Source organism: Triticum aestivum, chromosome 1D (genome assembly GCF_018294505.1).
Source record: "Triticum aestivum cultivar Chinese Spring chromosome 1D, IWGSC CS RefSeq v2.1, whole genome shotgun sequence".
Classification (NCBI taxonomy): domain Eukaryota; kingdom Viridiplantae; phylum Streptophyta; class Magnoliopsida; order Poales; family Poaceae; genus Triticum; species Triticum aestivum.
The window spans coordinates 489,690,525-489,704,977 of record NC_057796.1 but is presented as its reverse complement, the minus strand read 5'-3'; the positions used below and the strand labels follow the sequence as shown (position 1 = coordinate 489,704,977).

At 46.9% G+C, this 14,453-nt stretch overlaps 1 long non-coding RNA gene across 1 annotated transcript; it reads left to right on the top strand.

Annotated features, from left to right (window-relative positions):
• The first annotated feature begins 13,042 nt into the window (after positions 1-13,042).
• On the top strand, positions 13,043-14,239 carry LOC123178732 (uncharacterized). Its single transcript, XR_006489811.1, has 3 exons — positions 13,043-13,191; positions 13,273-13,357; positions 14,085-14,239. It is a non-coding gene; the product is annotated as an uncharacterized lncRNA (long non-coding RNA).
• Positions 14,240-14,453: the final 214 nt, after the last annotated feature.

Here is a 14,453-nt window from a genome sequence, read left to right as displayed (position 1 = left end):
TGTTCCTAAATATAAGTGTTTTTAGACATATTTTAGAGTGTCGATTCGCTCATTTTGCTCCGTATGCAGTCCGCATTGAAATCTCTAAAAAGACTATATAGACATATCTTGAGTGTAGATTCACTCATTTTCCTCCGTATGTAGTTCGCATTGAGATCTCTAAAAAGACTTATATTTAGGAACGAAGGGACTATATTCTATGTTATACTGTTAAATAACAAGCCTTCTGTTATCTATATTCTAGTTAATACGTGTGCTTGGGAGTCTTTGCATTTTGAATAAACCAAGATCTTACCATGACTAAGCTTGGGAGTCTTTGCATTTTGAATAAACCAAGATCTTACCATGACTGCAATTTTAGAGAGACGTGAAAGTACAAGCCCGTGGGGTCGTTTCTGCAACTGGATGACTAGCATTGGAAATCGTCTTGACATCGAATGGTTTGGTGATTTCATGATCCCTACCTTATTGACCGCAACTTCTGTATTTATTATTGCCTTCATCGCTGCCCCTCCAGTAGATATTGATGGTATTCATGAGCCTGTTTCTGGTTCTTTCATTTACGGAAACAAATATTATCTCTAGTGCTATTGTTCCTACTTCTGCGGCTATCGGATTGCACTTTTACCCAATTTGCGAAGCACGAGGAGGTCATGGTGTGGGAGTGGTGCGGAAGAGGAGAAAGTGATCGAAGGAAAATGAATGCGGCTATGGCCGGGATTGCAATTTATATGGCGGGTGAATGGCAATGGTGGGCGGCACAGGGACAGACAGGTGGTGCCGGAGTATGTACCTCGAAAATTGTGTGTCATTAATGTGGGCGTCGAACGAATGGCCATGGTGTCGCAGTCGCGTGCACCGGGAAGCAGCGCAGGCAGCGCTGTCTCGGCCGGCGCGTCGCTTCAATGCCAGTGCCAGTAAGAGGTCACGTCCGCTCTGGCCGGGCATGAATGCGGCACTGAACCGTTTCGGGTGGAATGGCGTGGAGGCAAGGGAGGGGGTTTGGGTGGGCCAGGGCGGTCAGATGCGAGCGTGGCGACGGTCGAGACACCAGCAAAGCCTCCTAGTTTGTCTCTGGTTTGCGGAAGAAACTGCGTCTGGACCTTTCAGCGGACGGACACAGCCCCGCGTGAGGAGCGGGCTGCATTGGATGGCGTCGGTAGGTTGAGGGAGGTGTGTGAGTCGGTGGTTAGGGAGGGCGGTGTGCGGCGAGATCGAGGGCGTGTGTGATGATGCTAGGTTTTGGTGGGACTCTGGTTAAGGGAGGCGGTGTGCAGCGAGATCGAGGGCGTGCGTGCCCTCGCCCTTGAACTAGGAGGTAATTTTTTTTTTCTTTTCAATGGCGAGGGCTGGCTTGTGGGACAGCCAATGAAGACATACCTTTAAGAGGGCTACCAAGAAATGATTGACCACACAATATGCATTGTTTGAGAAAAATTATTTCATGTCCACTAGAGAAGTTGAAGAAAAGCGTTAATATTTACCTCCTTGTGACAGGACAGAGGGCTGGCTTGCAGGACATCTCCTGGCATTGTACATTCAACATCAATTTCGGTGTTTTGCTTCATCTTTCTAGATTTTGGGTTCCTGTCAACAAATTCAACCAATGTTACAAACAAACAGTAGAGCAAATGTGAATCAATAGAAATTGCCTTTTCTTCACTCCATTAGTCGGACAACCAGCTTGCCTATGTCCCAATTGCTTACACTTCTTACACTAGCAAATCTTTTTCTTCCCATCTCTCAAGAAAAGCTGTTAGCAGCTTCCAATAATTATCAATCCTCCCAACCGATTCAAAGTGATTGTCTTGCACAAAATATGGACCTCTTGCCTACTTCCCCAAACAATTTTGGACCGAATGAGTTCTACCATTTTTTCAACCGTAAAATGTTTCATGTTAACCTCAAACTCAATATCATGCTCGGCAACTTGACGCTCGCTGCCATCATCAAGCTTTGCGAGAAATTGGAGAACTATAACAGTTAATTTATAAATGACAATGCGCGACTCTGCACCTGCTTCCCTACAAAATTACACAGATTTTTAAAACACAAACAATGGTTAGGTTAACTATTCATCAAAAAAGTGACGTTAACAATTCATAGAGTTTATGGCTAACCCTTCTGGAACTGAACGGGAGCTAAAAAAATTACTGTCGTGAAGCCAACACACTGGCTGTCCTCCACAAAAATTTCCATGATCCAAGGTTCCTGGATGACTCGGCTTCCTGATTCCACATGTGAGATCAGATTAGAGGAAGAGAGATATATAGAGATAAGGGAGAGAAAGAGAGATCAAGAGAGAAGATGGGAGACTCACGGCAAGATGAGGCGGCGGCGGCAGAACCGGTGGAGCGACGGGAGACGAGAAGAAGCGGGATGAAGCAACGGGTGATGACGGCAGCACGTCGGTGCAGAGGCACGGCGAGGCAATGGCGATGGAATTCGCGGCGCGTGTGGGAGGAAGCCGGCGAGGCGGCGGCCGTCTACCTCTCTGCCGCGCTTGCGTCGCATTCCTTTGTCTGTTTCGAACTTTCGATCGAACCTGTTGATCGGGGAGAAAAGACCAAAGGGAAAATTTGTCCAAAATATTATGAAGCGTAGGTCCATACCAGAAATCTGAGGAAAAGAAGTCAGTTTGTGCCATTTTATCCATGGAGAAAAAGTGTGCCATTTAATCAAACAAAAAGAAAAGTGTCCTATTTTATCAAGGTACGAGGAAAGACGTGCTATTTTATCAAAATGCTCGGATTTTAGGGTGGCGCCGCCAAATGTATCACAGGGAAAGGGCAATGGTTTCGCTGCAAATTTAACATGGGCCGAGCCCACCATGCCAGGTACGGGCTTTCACATTTCTTTTCTACTCTATATAGGAAAAAGGCCATCACAGTGCAAAGTAATTATATTTCAAAGTTTTGTTAAAAAATATGTACGTGTTCACTAGGGATCAGTAAAATTGTGTTTCAAATAATATCGTGATTGGTAAGCTAACAAAAGGTCTTGGAACAACAACAAAATCTTCCAATTTTGATATAGGCATTTGCCTTTTTTGTATGCCACATATGAAAGTGTATTATTATAAAAATTCATATTTATACAGTATGCACATATATGCGTATGCACAATCTGTTTTTGAATTTATTAGAAACATAAATACAATAGTTGAATACCGGCGACCGTGGAGCCCATCCTCCACTAGACCTGTTGGAAAGCCATCATGACTATATTTATTAATTTACATAATAGTTACAGCATCAATCAATAAAAAATGAATTGAAGTCAGAGAGACATCTAGCCGCAAACGAACACTCGAGACTACTAGTATGTGTCCAGCATGTGGTCTAGAACCCGAGGATAACTTTCATCCCTTCTGCAGATGCCCAAGAGGCCGTGAACTCTGGAAGTGCATGTCGGAAGTATGGCACCTTCCGGCTGTGGATCAGGTCAAGCATACTGGGAAGGAATGGCTATTTCATATATTGGAACCCCTATCTGAGATTGAGAGAAGCAGGCTGCTCATGACTCTATGGCGTTGTTGGTTCATTCGGAATGAGATAGTTCGTCTAAAGAAGCCACCCCCACTTAAAGTTTCCAAGAAATTCCTCGTCAGTTATCTTGAGTCGTTAGTTGCTATTAAGGTGAATTCAAATTGTGACCCACTGAAAGGAAAAACGGTTATTTCTTATGATCATTTGCTACACAAAAGACCGAATCAGAATGTGGAACCCTCGCCTCCTTGGGCTCCCCCACTGTCTGGTTGGATCACAAACCAAATTCAGATGGATCATATGCTGTGGATAGTGCAGGAGCAGGTATGGTACTGCGAGACTCTGAAGGTAGAATCATCTTTTCTGCTCGCAGGAAGTTATTCTCGTGTCGTGAAGCACTAGAGGAAGAGTTGTGTGCCTGCATGGAAGGATTATTGTTAGAATTGTGTCGAATATTATTGTGGTAGGTTATAGTTGGACTTGGTTTTGGATTGTGTGTAGACAGGGTAGGAGTTGTGTCCTAGGACACTTGTATCCTAGGTCTCTCATATATAGCGGGGCTAGACACACAATGTAACCTACGCCAACATAATAGCACGGGCACGCGGGGGGAGCCGGTGGCGTGTGCCGGCGCCCGGGCGGCTAGGGTGCAGTATTGTGACGGTGCTATGGGAAGGAGCGCCCGTAGTCATGCCCCGGAGATGTAGCAATATCGGTGAACCTTATTAACAAATCTCGGTGTCGTGCCTTGTGTGATTGCTTGGTCCTCGGTAGATCGACGAAGTGCCTCGGATTTATTCTAACAAGTGGTATCATGAGCTAGGTTATTCGGAGGTTACGGGTCTGATCTAGAGGAAGGTCGAAGGTGGTTGCGGCTGCGAGTTGTGTGAACAGCGAAAGCAACGGAATTGACGGCTCGGTGTTTGATAGCAGATTGGTCAAGTAGACAGCAGGACAGTCAAGACAAGTCGCTGCCGATTCATTGGAGGACTGCGTTGTGGTCAACAAAATCAATCGGATGCAATCAAAGAGAGCGGTGGTTTTTTAACGGAATTGAAGCAAACGGAAACAGTCGACATGGCAACGTGTAGCAGCAGGAGTCCTTGGCGAAAGCGGCACGGGAACGCTGGCTGATCAGCGTGCGTGGAACCTGGAGGCCCTCGCACGAGTGCTGGCGTGCAAGGCGGCCCAAGCGGTAGGCCCGCTAGGCGCAGGGCACGCGGCTGGCTGGCTCAAGGCAGGCCGTAGCAAGGAGGCACAGACTCGGGGCGTTGCTCTGCGCAGAGGCAAAGGAGCCGTGCGGTGCTGTGCATGCACGTTGGATTTGTTAAGGAAAAAAAAAGGAAGAGCAAGTCCCACATACATGCATGGTGTACAGGAGCATTGGTGTGGATCATGTTTGGTCTTGTTATGCTAAGATACACGGAGGGCTATCAGGGGGACAAGTTCTGCACAAAAGTCTACGCGTACACATAAGTTACTAGCAAATGGCGAGAAGAAAAATTATGCAGAAAGTATCCGTGGATCAAGTTTGCTTGGAGATTTTTCTGGTGGGTCAAGTTTGCATGAAGTGCTTGGAGTGTGTGTGGCAAGGACGGACACATAAGGTTCAGAGGAGCCTAAAGTGTGTCACAAAGGATCATGCATACACAGGGCGTCAAAGCAATGCACGGAGATGTGCAGACGGACAGGACACAGGGTGGAGCATGGTTGCAGTCGGATAGTTTCGGCTGGGTCGGACTGGACTGTCTGACGGATCAACGTGGATGTCGGTCAAAGCAGAAGACGGCGGTGATTTCAGCGACGACGACATAGGAGCGTGATGCTGATGGTGGCCAACTTCTGTGGCGTGGAAACACGTGGTGCAAGTCTGAGGGCTTGTGCGGCTTCGACAGACTATGGCGCGGGGTTGATTCAAGAAGGTGCACATGAGAACTTGAAGTCGATGAGCCGCGGGCCAGCTACATGGAGTCATGTTGAAGGTGGAGCTGGAGTCTGATGGATGACTACACTCTGTGCTGATGGAGGGGCTACGGCATAAATGCATGGAGAGTCGAAGCCTATTTCAGCGGGATAGCGAGAGACACGCGGGTCGGACTGGGGCCCAATGGTCTGATGGAGACATGATACTTGGCATCGATCGGTGATGATCGGTAGTTCTCTGCGGTGGGGGTTGAGTGGTGTGGGTTCGCGACCCGGGAGACGCGACCAGGACAGCAGAGGCTCGACGCGGTGATAGCGGCGAGGCGTGCGGTAAGCATGGGACACTGCGGCAGGCCAAGGCACTGGTGGTCAGACATGTTGTCAGACAAAGTGTGGAGAGGGTGCTGAAGCAGTGTTGGCGAGTACCAGATTCAAGTTGGTGACTGGGTCTATCGGTGCCGGTTGATGGACAGGAGTTGACCATGAAAGAATCTGAGAAAGTGGCGGAAAGTCTGAAATTGTCAAAGGCTGAGAGAGTACATGGCCGTATATTCTGTGGTGTTCAGTGCACATGGCAAAGTGCGGATGATAAATACAGAAGGAGGCGGAGTGCTATAGCTGTGGGACATGCCAGAGACTATCCGGAAGAAGGGTGCAACAGCTGCGAATTTGTCTCAGGGCGACACAGGGCAACGGTGAAATTCCTTCAAGTTTCAGAGAAGCAGTCAAGAAAGAGCGGTGACGTTGAGTTCAGGTAACTCTTATATGTGGCATCCAATATGTGAGTTGTTCATTTTCATGCAGACAGTGGTCGGTGTGTGATGGCGTTGAGCGGATTCTCTGAAAGTTGGGAGCACAAAGTAGAGTATTGAGGAATTTAATTTTGCTCGAGTGTTAACTGTGAACAAGACGAGAAGGGACTACAGTTGCAGGTGGAGTCACATGAAGTCTGGGAGTAGCAGCGGTGCTCACGGCGTATCTCAAGTCCAATGTACATGGAGATTCGACGCATGGATGAATTCAAGGTGGTGAAGAATATTCGGCAAGGTGGAGTTTGTTAGAATTGTGTCGAATATTATTGTACAAGGTAGGTTATAGTTGGACTTGGTTTTGGATTGTGTGTAGACAGGGTAGGAGTTGTGTCCTAATAGGACACTTGTATCCTAGGCCTCTCATATATAGCGGGGCTAGACACACGATGTAACCTATGCCAACATAATAGCACGGGCACGCGGGGGGAGCCGGCGGCGTGTGCCGGCGCCCGGGCGGCCAAGGTGCGGTATTGTGACGGTGTCATGGGGAGGAGCGCTCGTAGTCATGCCCCGGGGATGTAGCCATATCGGTAAACCTCGTTAACAAATCTCGATGTCCTGCCTCGTATGATTGCTTGGTCCTCGGTAGATCGATGAAGTGCCTCGGATTTATTCTAACAATTATCATTGGCAATCCAGAGGAGTGATCTTCTTCCGGTTATTATTGAGCTGGACTCATCAGTTGCAGTTAAGATGATCCAAGGTCGAGACCACGATAGATCGATTTATGCTTCTTTAGTTAAAGAGATTAGATATCTCTTGTCTTTTTGAGAAAATTGTATTACTTATATTAGCCGCTCACAAAATAAGGTTAGCGATAGTCTAGCAAATTTCGCTTGTGTTGAGGGTAGAACCATGACTTGGATCGGCTCTGGTCCCTCTATTGCAGTTGAGCTAGCCTCTGCTGATTGTAATCTGTTGGTGGTTCAGTAATACAAATTTTTCACTCGCAAAAAAATAAAAAGACATCTAGCCGCACTCCTGGTGGCTTATCCCTTCAAAAATGAGCTAGCTCATGAGCCATCGCGGTCGACTCATGATAACAGTGTTGAAAAATAATCTTGTGACTACCAGAGGGCATTTCCATATTGTTAACGTTAAAAAAATACTATTAACATTCAAAAAAACTAAGACTGACTAAACAGACCACACTTCCACAATATCTCCAACCAACTCCCATACTTCCTTGAAACAAAGGACTCACAAGCTGCATACACAGATGCGCCCCAACACATGCTTCAGGTCAATGTGGAGAAAGAGCAAGAAGCCTTCAGGTCCTTACTGTCACCCTTGCGGCTCCTGTACTTCTACAACATCCTCCTCCCCCTATTTTTTAACACACATAAAAGGATCTGTCCAAACTAAAAAAGCAAACCAAATTTGTTGCCACAACAGTGTGTTTTGACCTTCCGGGAGGACAAAGCCCACATCACACACCACCACGATCCCATTCGTGCAATCGGTAGCGACAGACCCAACGTCTTCCTCAAATAACAAATCGATTCAGTGAGGCACATCATAATTTTACAAACATACAACTGAATCAACAGGAAACCATAGCAAATAGAGTATGAACATGTATAGCTCAACGGTGGACCATGCGCAACAGCGCAAGTGAAACCTCCCATGGAGCAAGCAACACCAGTGACGTGAGAACGGTAAATGGCCCCAGCAACCGCCCAACCAGCCCCGCATAAACTTGGAGGAGATGCATGTAGGCATAAATGCAAGTTTGTGTCGGTAAGGATTAATTAGCAGGAGCCGTCTTGTTGTGAGTCAAGTTACTTTCCAAGTTCTAGGAAATGAGTCTTGCTTCGGTACACCTCCCCTTAAAAGTTTGCACGAATCTTAAAGTTATTTAATAAAGCTATGATCATATTAGCCTGCAGATCAAAAATATTGAGTAGTCTAATTTGATTACAAAAGATTACATTATCATTCTTTATTGAAGGGTACCTTCTGATCTATACCTTTAATCTACGCCGGGATCCTTATACTTTTCTATGGGGGGGGGGGGGGGGGGGGGGTACCAAAGAAAAGTTTGATAGATCATACTATAAAATGTGCCAATATATAACTAGAAGTCAGTGAAGCCGATACTACCACATAAGAAAGCTTGTGCAACCATGTGGCCCGCTTGACATGCATGAGTACACCTAGTGATCACAATCAACCAAACATTTATGTTTCAAGCTGCAAGTGTAGTGGTTCAAACACAAAAATAGATGAATCCTACCATGTAGGTACCACAGCAAGCTGAGAAACAAAGAAGGCCGGCCAATCCATTTCAAAGGGCACAGTCTTTTCCCGGTTGAGGCGGCGAGTGTGTGGTGAATCTATCACCTCTTGCACCACCCCCGTATTGATATGAATAACGTAGGCATCATGATGGTTGTCCTTGATGATCAACGTTCCGTTCTTCTCTCCCAAGCAAGTGTAAAGAACTTTTCCTTGAGTCTTCTTCTCATTTTTCTTCTGGTTCGGTTGTTTTAGCTTGCGCGCCAAGGCATGGTGCCACCTCCCGTTGTTGTGAGATGTGCATATCTCCAACCGGTAACCTCCCTTGTTCAAGTAGACCAACATGAGCCTCCCCTTCCCGTTGACAGCGAGGTAGGGTGCATCGTAAGTAGGGGGGCCAAAGTAGTTATCGATCCGTCCCATGTCCAACAAGTTTGTAAAGGACACGTGATCAGTCCGGGCGTCTACATCTAGCGTATACAAGCCCGATGTGCTCCAAAAGAGCCAATGCGCCATTCCGCGGCACACCACCGCGTTGTGCTGCCTAAGCACCATGTAGATGCTCGGGCTCTTGTTCTTTAGACTCCCGAAGGATATTTTCCATCCCGGCTCATTGGCCGATGAAATTGTTTGGAGATTGTACTGCATCATGTTCACATCGATGGTCAGGATCATCACCTTGAAAAAGGGCAACTGCTGCTCGTCGGGGTGGCCCCCCGAGCTCGAACAGTCTCTAGCCGTCAGTATAGCATAGCCAGCCAGGTGGTTGTTGTCGGAATTCCATGCATGCTCTAGAGGGGGGAGCACGTCGAATGTGCCGGTGATCAGGTTGCACACGCCAAGGAGGCCGCAACCCTGATACCGGTTGAGGCGCACGAGGAGGAGGCCCTGGCGTGAGGTGAGCGGCACCGGCTGGTTAAACTTGTCGTTGATGTTAGGGACGAGGGAGCCAAGGAAACGGCGACTCGGGTCCAGAACAGGGCGCGGCCCTGGAATGAAGGGGACGCCGTCGCGGCACCGTTGCTGCGTAAAGAAGCCAACAAAGGGATAACATGCGTCCTCCGGCAAGCAGCGGCGAAGGAAGGTGGGGTTGGCGACGACAAGGCGGCACCAACCCTTGCATGCCGTTGCGCAGCGGAAGAGGGTGGCTACGTCTTTGACACGTTCGAGAACTTCAAGGGCAAGGTCGTCCGGCAGCGACGCCGATGCCATCTTTCTTCGATCAATCTATGCACGGCTGTAGGGAGCCACATAAGTAGCTAATCGATTAGCCGGGTATATATAGTAGTATATTTAATCTTGATTGTTTGGCGATGTTTGTACACGAGTCCGAATACTAGTCCCTCCCGATCACGGCACGAGCTAGCTAGCCTGCCGATTACCTTCATATTGTGGATTAAGGTGGGCCCCGATCCACCTTTTTTCTACTATCTCTACTCCTAATGAAGCAGTTAATAGTCTCGCTTGCTTCCAGGTTTATTTTCGTCCGATTTATTTTCGTCGTTTTTTTTTCGCGTCATCTCCCACCATCGTCCCTCTCGTTGGTTTATTTTCGTCCGCCCAGGCACCTGCCCGTAAGGGTTTCCATGCCCTGCAAGGTCGGAGCGGTGGCGGCGGCAGCGGCAGCTGCAGACAGTCATACGCACGACGAATGGTGGTGGCGGCGGCGGCTTCTGGTCATCATCCCGTCAGGGTCATCGTGCGCAAGCACCAACCAGACGGGTCCGGGCACCGGTCGCGAATGAGCTGGGTCCGTCCGAGGCGCGCCAAGGCATCGCCAAAGCCCAAGCCCGAGACTCCGGCCAATCGAACTCGGCAGCCCCCGTCTTGGCGATCTCGCGACTCTGGCCATGTCGGTGAGTACCCCTCCCTTCAGATCTCGATTCGCCCCCACTTGATGGCCCGCTCCCCTCGCCCCTGTAGATCTTCTCCGCCGCCAACGAGTGGTAGGCTGGTAACAGCCCACACAACATAGATCTGCCGTCCTTGGTTCGCCCACGAGCCGGTCGCCGATGGCTGCCACATTGATTCGTTCATCCTCCCAGTAGTTGCACGTGGCGGTCCCTGCCCTCGCCGGTCTGAGTAGAGGCTCGTTTTTCCTGATGGTGGTGCGCACCCGGCGATTGCGCGTCCTCCTGATGGTGGCGCTCTGCCAGCGGCGGTGGCTTTCTCCCAACTGTTTCTCCCTTCAATCCCTACCCCTGACTCTGGATGCAAGCGGAGCGAGCAGCGACCAGCCCGCACTGGCTAACACGGGCGTTCGTCGTCCTACGGAGTACATCTTATAGCTAACCTATACAAGATGCGCCATGCAACTGTGACGGATGGCTAAATATAGAGCAGGTAGGCATTGGTACAAGCTGACTTGCACCACACACACCGGCGAGAGTGTATCCTTTGCCGTATTATTCAGGTCCCGATCAGGTTCCCTATTGCACGCACATGAACAATCTCCAGCACCTACTCCGGCAGCGCCGCCTCGCCGCCTGCCGTGGACACGCCGCACACTCATTGCCGCATCACACTCTTTGCCACCGGGTGCGCCACCACAACCACCCGCCCTCAGCTGATGCACACAGCCGGACCAACTGGGTCATCATGAGCTCCGTGGCATGCCTGGTGTTGTCGCTGGGGCACAAATTGAGGAGTGCACGCTGTGTGGGATGAGCCTGTTATACAATACAGTCGTGCACCTCTATCGTGTCGAGAAGGACAGGAATTCTCAGGAGAGTTTTCTCCCTTTCGTAGGATACGCAAGACTGTGCGACGTCCGCTAGACAAAGCGGTCGGACTATTTGAGACCGCTTGACATGATGTGGTTGGCCCGGCGCCGTTTTGCGGGTTTTCTTCACGGGACGGCGCAGCGGCTTAGTGGGCTGTCCCCCCCCCCCCCCCCACACACACACGCATCCTTACCCATTGATTCTTCCCCGTTTGATTTGAATTTGATGTTCAACTGTAGGACTGAATTTTGAAGTTTGTCTTGGTTTATCTTGAATTCCCTCTGACCCCTAATCATCTGTGTGTAGTAGAACTACTTGTCCTTCCTATACCTCCACTAACTTTTTTCTTACTATATCATAGTTGTTTGATTATTGGCAAACAAAACAACAATTATTTACCTTATCCTTTTTTATCTGCATATTGGTCCGGCAACATAGAGAGGAAGCTGCAAAGAATCTCCAAGTGGATTTTAGGACCACTACAGCCAAAGTTTTCATGAAAACTGCAGGGTTGCTTAAGAGGAACAAACAGTTCTTAAGTTCATTACATTAGAGTGGCTGCTCAGCTGTAAATTAGTAATACATGCACATAGAGACTAATCTGCTATGTTCAGTAGTAATACATCAATTAAGTTCAGTACATGGTTCGTGTATTGCATATGATGGTTCAGATATGGTTTATTCCATTCAGGCTATTCTGCTATGTTGTGATGAGTTTGGGCATTTGGACGAAGAGAGCAAATCGATTATGGAGAAGAATTTTTGTGTGCCGTGGATTTGCCATTGATGATTTAGACTTTAGTTTGCACCATCATTGTAGTATTATATTACTAAACACTTGATTTTTTTTCATTTAGACATTTCTTTTTGGTAGGCACACCTATGTCAACATATTGTGCCCTCCTTAAATTCAGTTACAAGTACTTCTGTGTGTGTGATGTTGCCTTCTCTTATGATGTGCTCATAGGCCAAAGTGATTTCTCCTCTCTTTATCTGTAAAACTATAACCCAACATTCTTGGCCGCCCAACCATGTTTGACTTGGTCTATATGGCAGTGTGCAGAAAGCCTGAGCCCAAGAAAACTCCATTGTGGCTCACTGCTTCTGCTGATGAGTCGTATAAAAAGAGTCATGTGCTATCCATTTATTATTATTATTATTATAAGTTCATCGCTACCACTTTTACTTCTCTTTATTGTTTTATGTGCCTTTGTATAATATGCTATTATAGGATATTTTCTTGTTCCAATCAAATCCATAATATAGTTCATCCTTACTAAATAGTAGTGTCTACTTAACTAATCTGTACTAAGATCTGGTGGCTTTGGTAGTTTCATCAGTATCTTGCACTTCTTATATATAAGGCCTCTTTAGGAACTTCTAAATTTTTATTTTGTCATTAGTGGTGTGGTGTGTCTGGTTAAATTGGTATTACTAATAGCTTTCTTTCAGTTTTCTCTTCAATTACAGCTTGTGGAATTTGAGGAGAATCTGTGCACCAGCATCCGACTCCTTGATGTTGCTCTGATCATATTGTGTAAATATATTTCTAATAAAGCAATCGCCCGATGGTGTACATGTTAGAAATAACAAGATGTAATCATCAAGTGTGAGAGATGGCAACATCATGATGGGATGGTATGTACTGTTGTGCTCATCAATAGGTTAGTCTTTCATTCTCTTGCAGCCAGTATGTTTTTTGTTATGCAAACAATTAGGAAATATCTAATTTCTATGGTTGGCAGGGGGAGCTCAAGGTCATGGCGGGGCTTCGATTTTTCTTGTAGAAAAGAGAGACAGAGGAGGATCCAGGGAGGAGGAGAGGTAGGAGAAGGACGGGCAAGTAGGAAGGGTGCAGTAGGGGTGAGTGTGCTTCCGCCTGCCATGCCCAAGGCTTGATCTGCCGCCGCCTCTCCTCTACCCATGCTGTCTGTGACACGTCAGATCCCCAGCTGCCGGCACTTCTCCTCTGCCCATGGGCCATGGCTGTTCTGATGCATCAAATCCGTAAGCTTCCAGTCGCATCTCCATCTCTTGCAGATTGATTTACAATTGGGACCTCTAATGATGGCGCCGTCCCTAACAAAGACTGCAGATCGATCTGCTGTAACATTGGCTGGGTGTTCTCTTCTCGACTCTACCAACACTCTGGAGTTACAAGCAATTACATCAGGTAGATATATCTATGTTCTTTTTTTTTTTGCTTTGAGCTTCTTTGATTTTATTGGTAAACGGGGAGAGGCTGGTGAGCTGTCAGCACATCTTGGCCACAACTGATTTACAGAAAGACGAATAGACATGCAGACTAAGCTCCATAGCAAAGGGATTTTGGTAGTACATGCCATGTTTATGCTCACTGTTGAATAGTCTGTATATAACTATTTATGCAATACTTGAACCATAGGAGCAATTCATTCTGTATATTTTGCTGGGGATTGTGCCTTGCAGTCAATTTATAGAAGGGTAAGATGTATCGCAATATCTTTGACTTGCATTCTCTGTGATGTCAAGTAAGAAAATAGAATATATATACTCTTTGAATTATCTTTTCTTTTTTTCGATGTCTCTATCTTACTTATATAATCCAATTGGCATTCGCTAGAGTTTCTGTTGATGAAACATTTGTTTTGTGATGTGAGGAGGTTCTGTTTGTGACTTTGCAATCAATATTCATAGATACGGTTCGTAGATCATGATATCTGCACAATCTAAATCTACTTCCTGTGACCATATATTGTATTAATGGGTTGTGTCAGGGTTATTTTATCGGTTTAATTCTTACACGAATTAATGTTGACTCGATTCCCTGTAGTAGGTTGAGAGGCTTCTCCTCTCATGATTTACTCTGATTAGTTTGCTTGGCTCCATGCTCCTCATGATTTCTTTGAATTTTTCTGTAGGAGCTCGGTCAAAAATCACCTAAGAAAAATATGTCGTTCTTCTCTACAAGGGTTGCATGTGGAATTTGAGGAGAATCTGTGCACCAGCATCCGACTCCTTGATGTTGCTCTGACCATATTGTGTAAATATATTTCTAATAAAGAAATCGCCCGATGGTGTACATGTTAGAAATAACAAGATGTAATCATCAAGTGTGAGAGATGGCAACATCATGATGGGATGGTATGTACTGTTGTGCTCATCAATAGAGTTAGATCACTTTTCTGTCTGAGAGTCGATTTTTTTGTGCGTTAGATGGATTGACAAGTACCAAAGATTGATGCCAAGTAGAACTAAAACCTGTCCATGGGTTACCTTCAGTCCCGCAT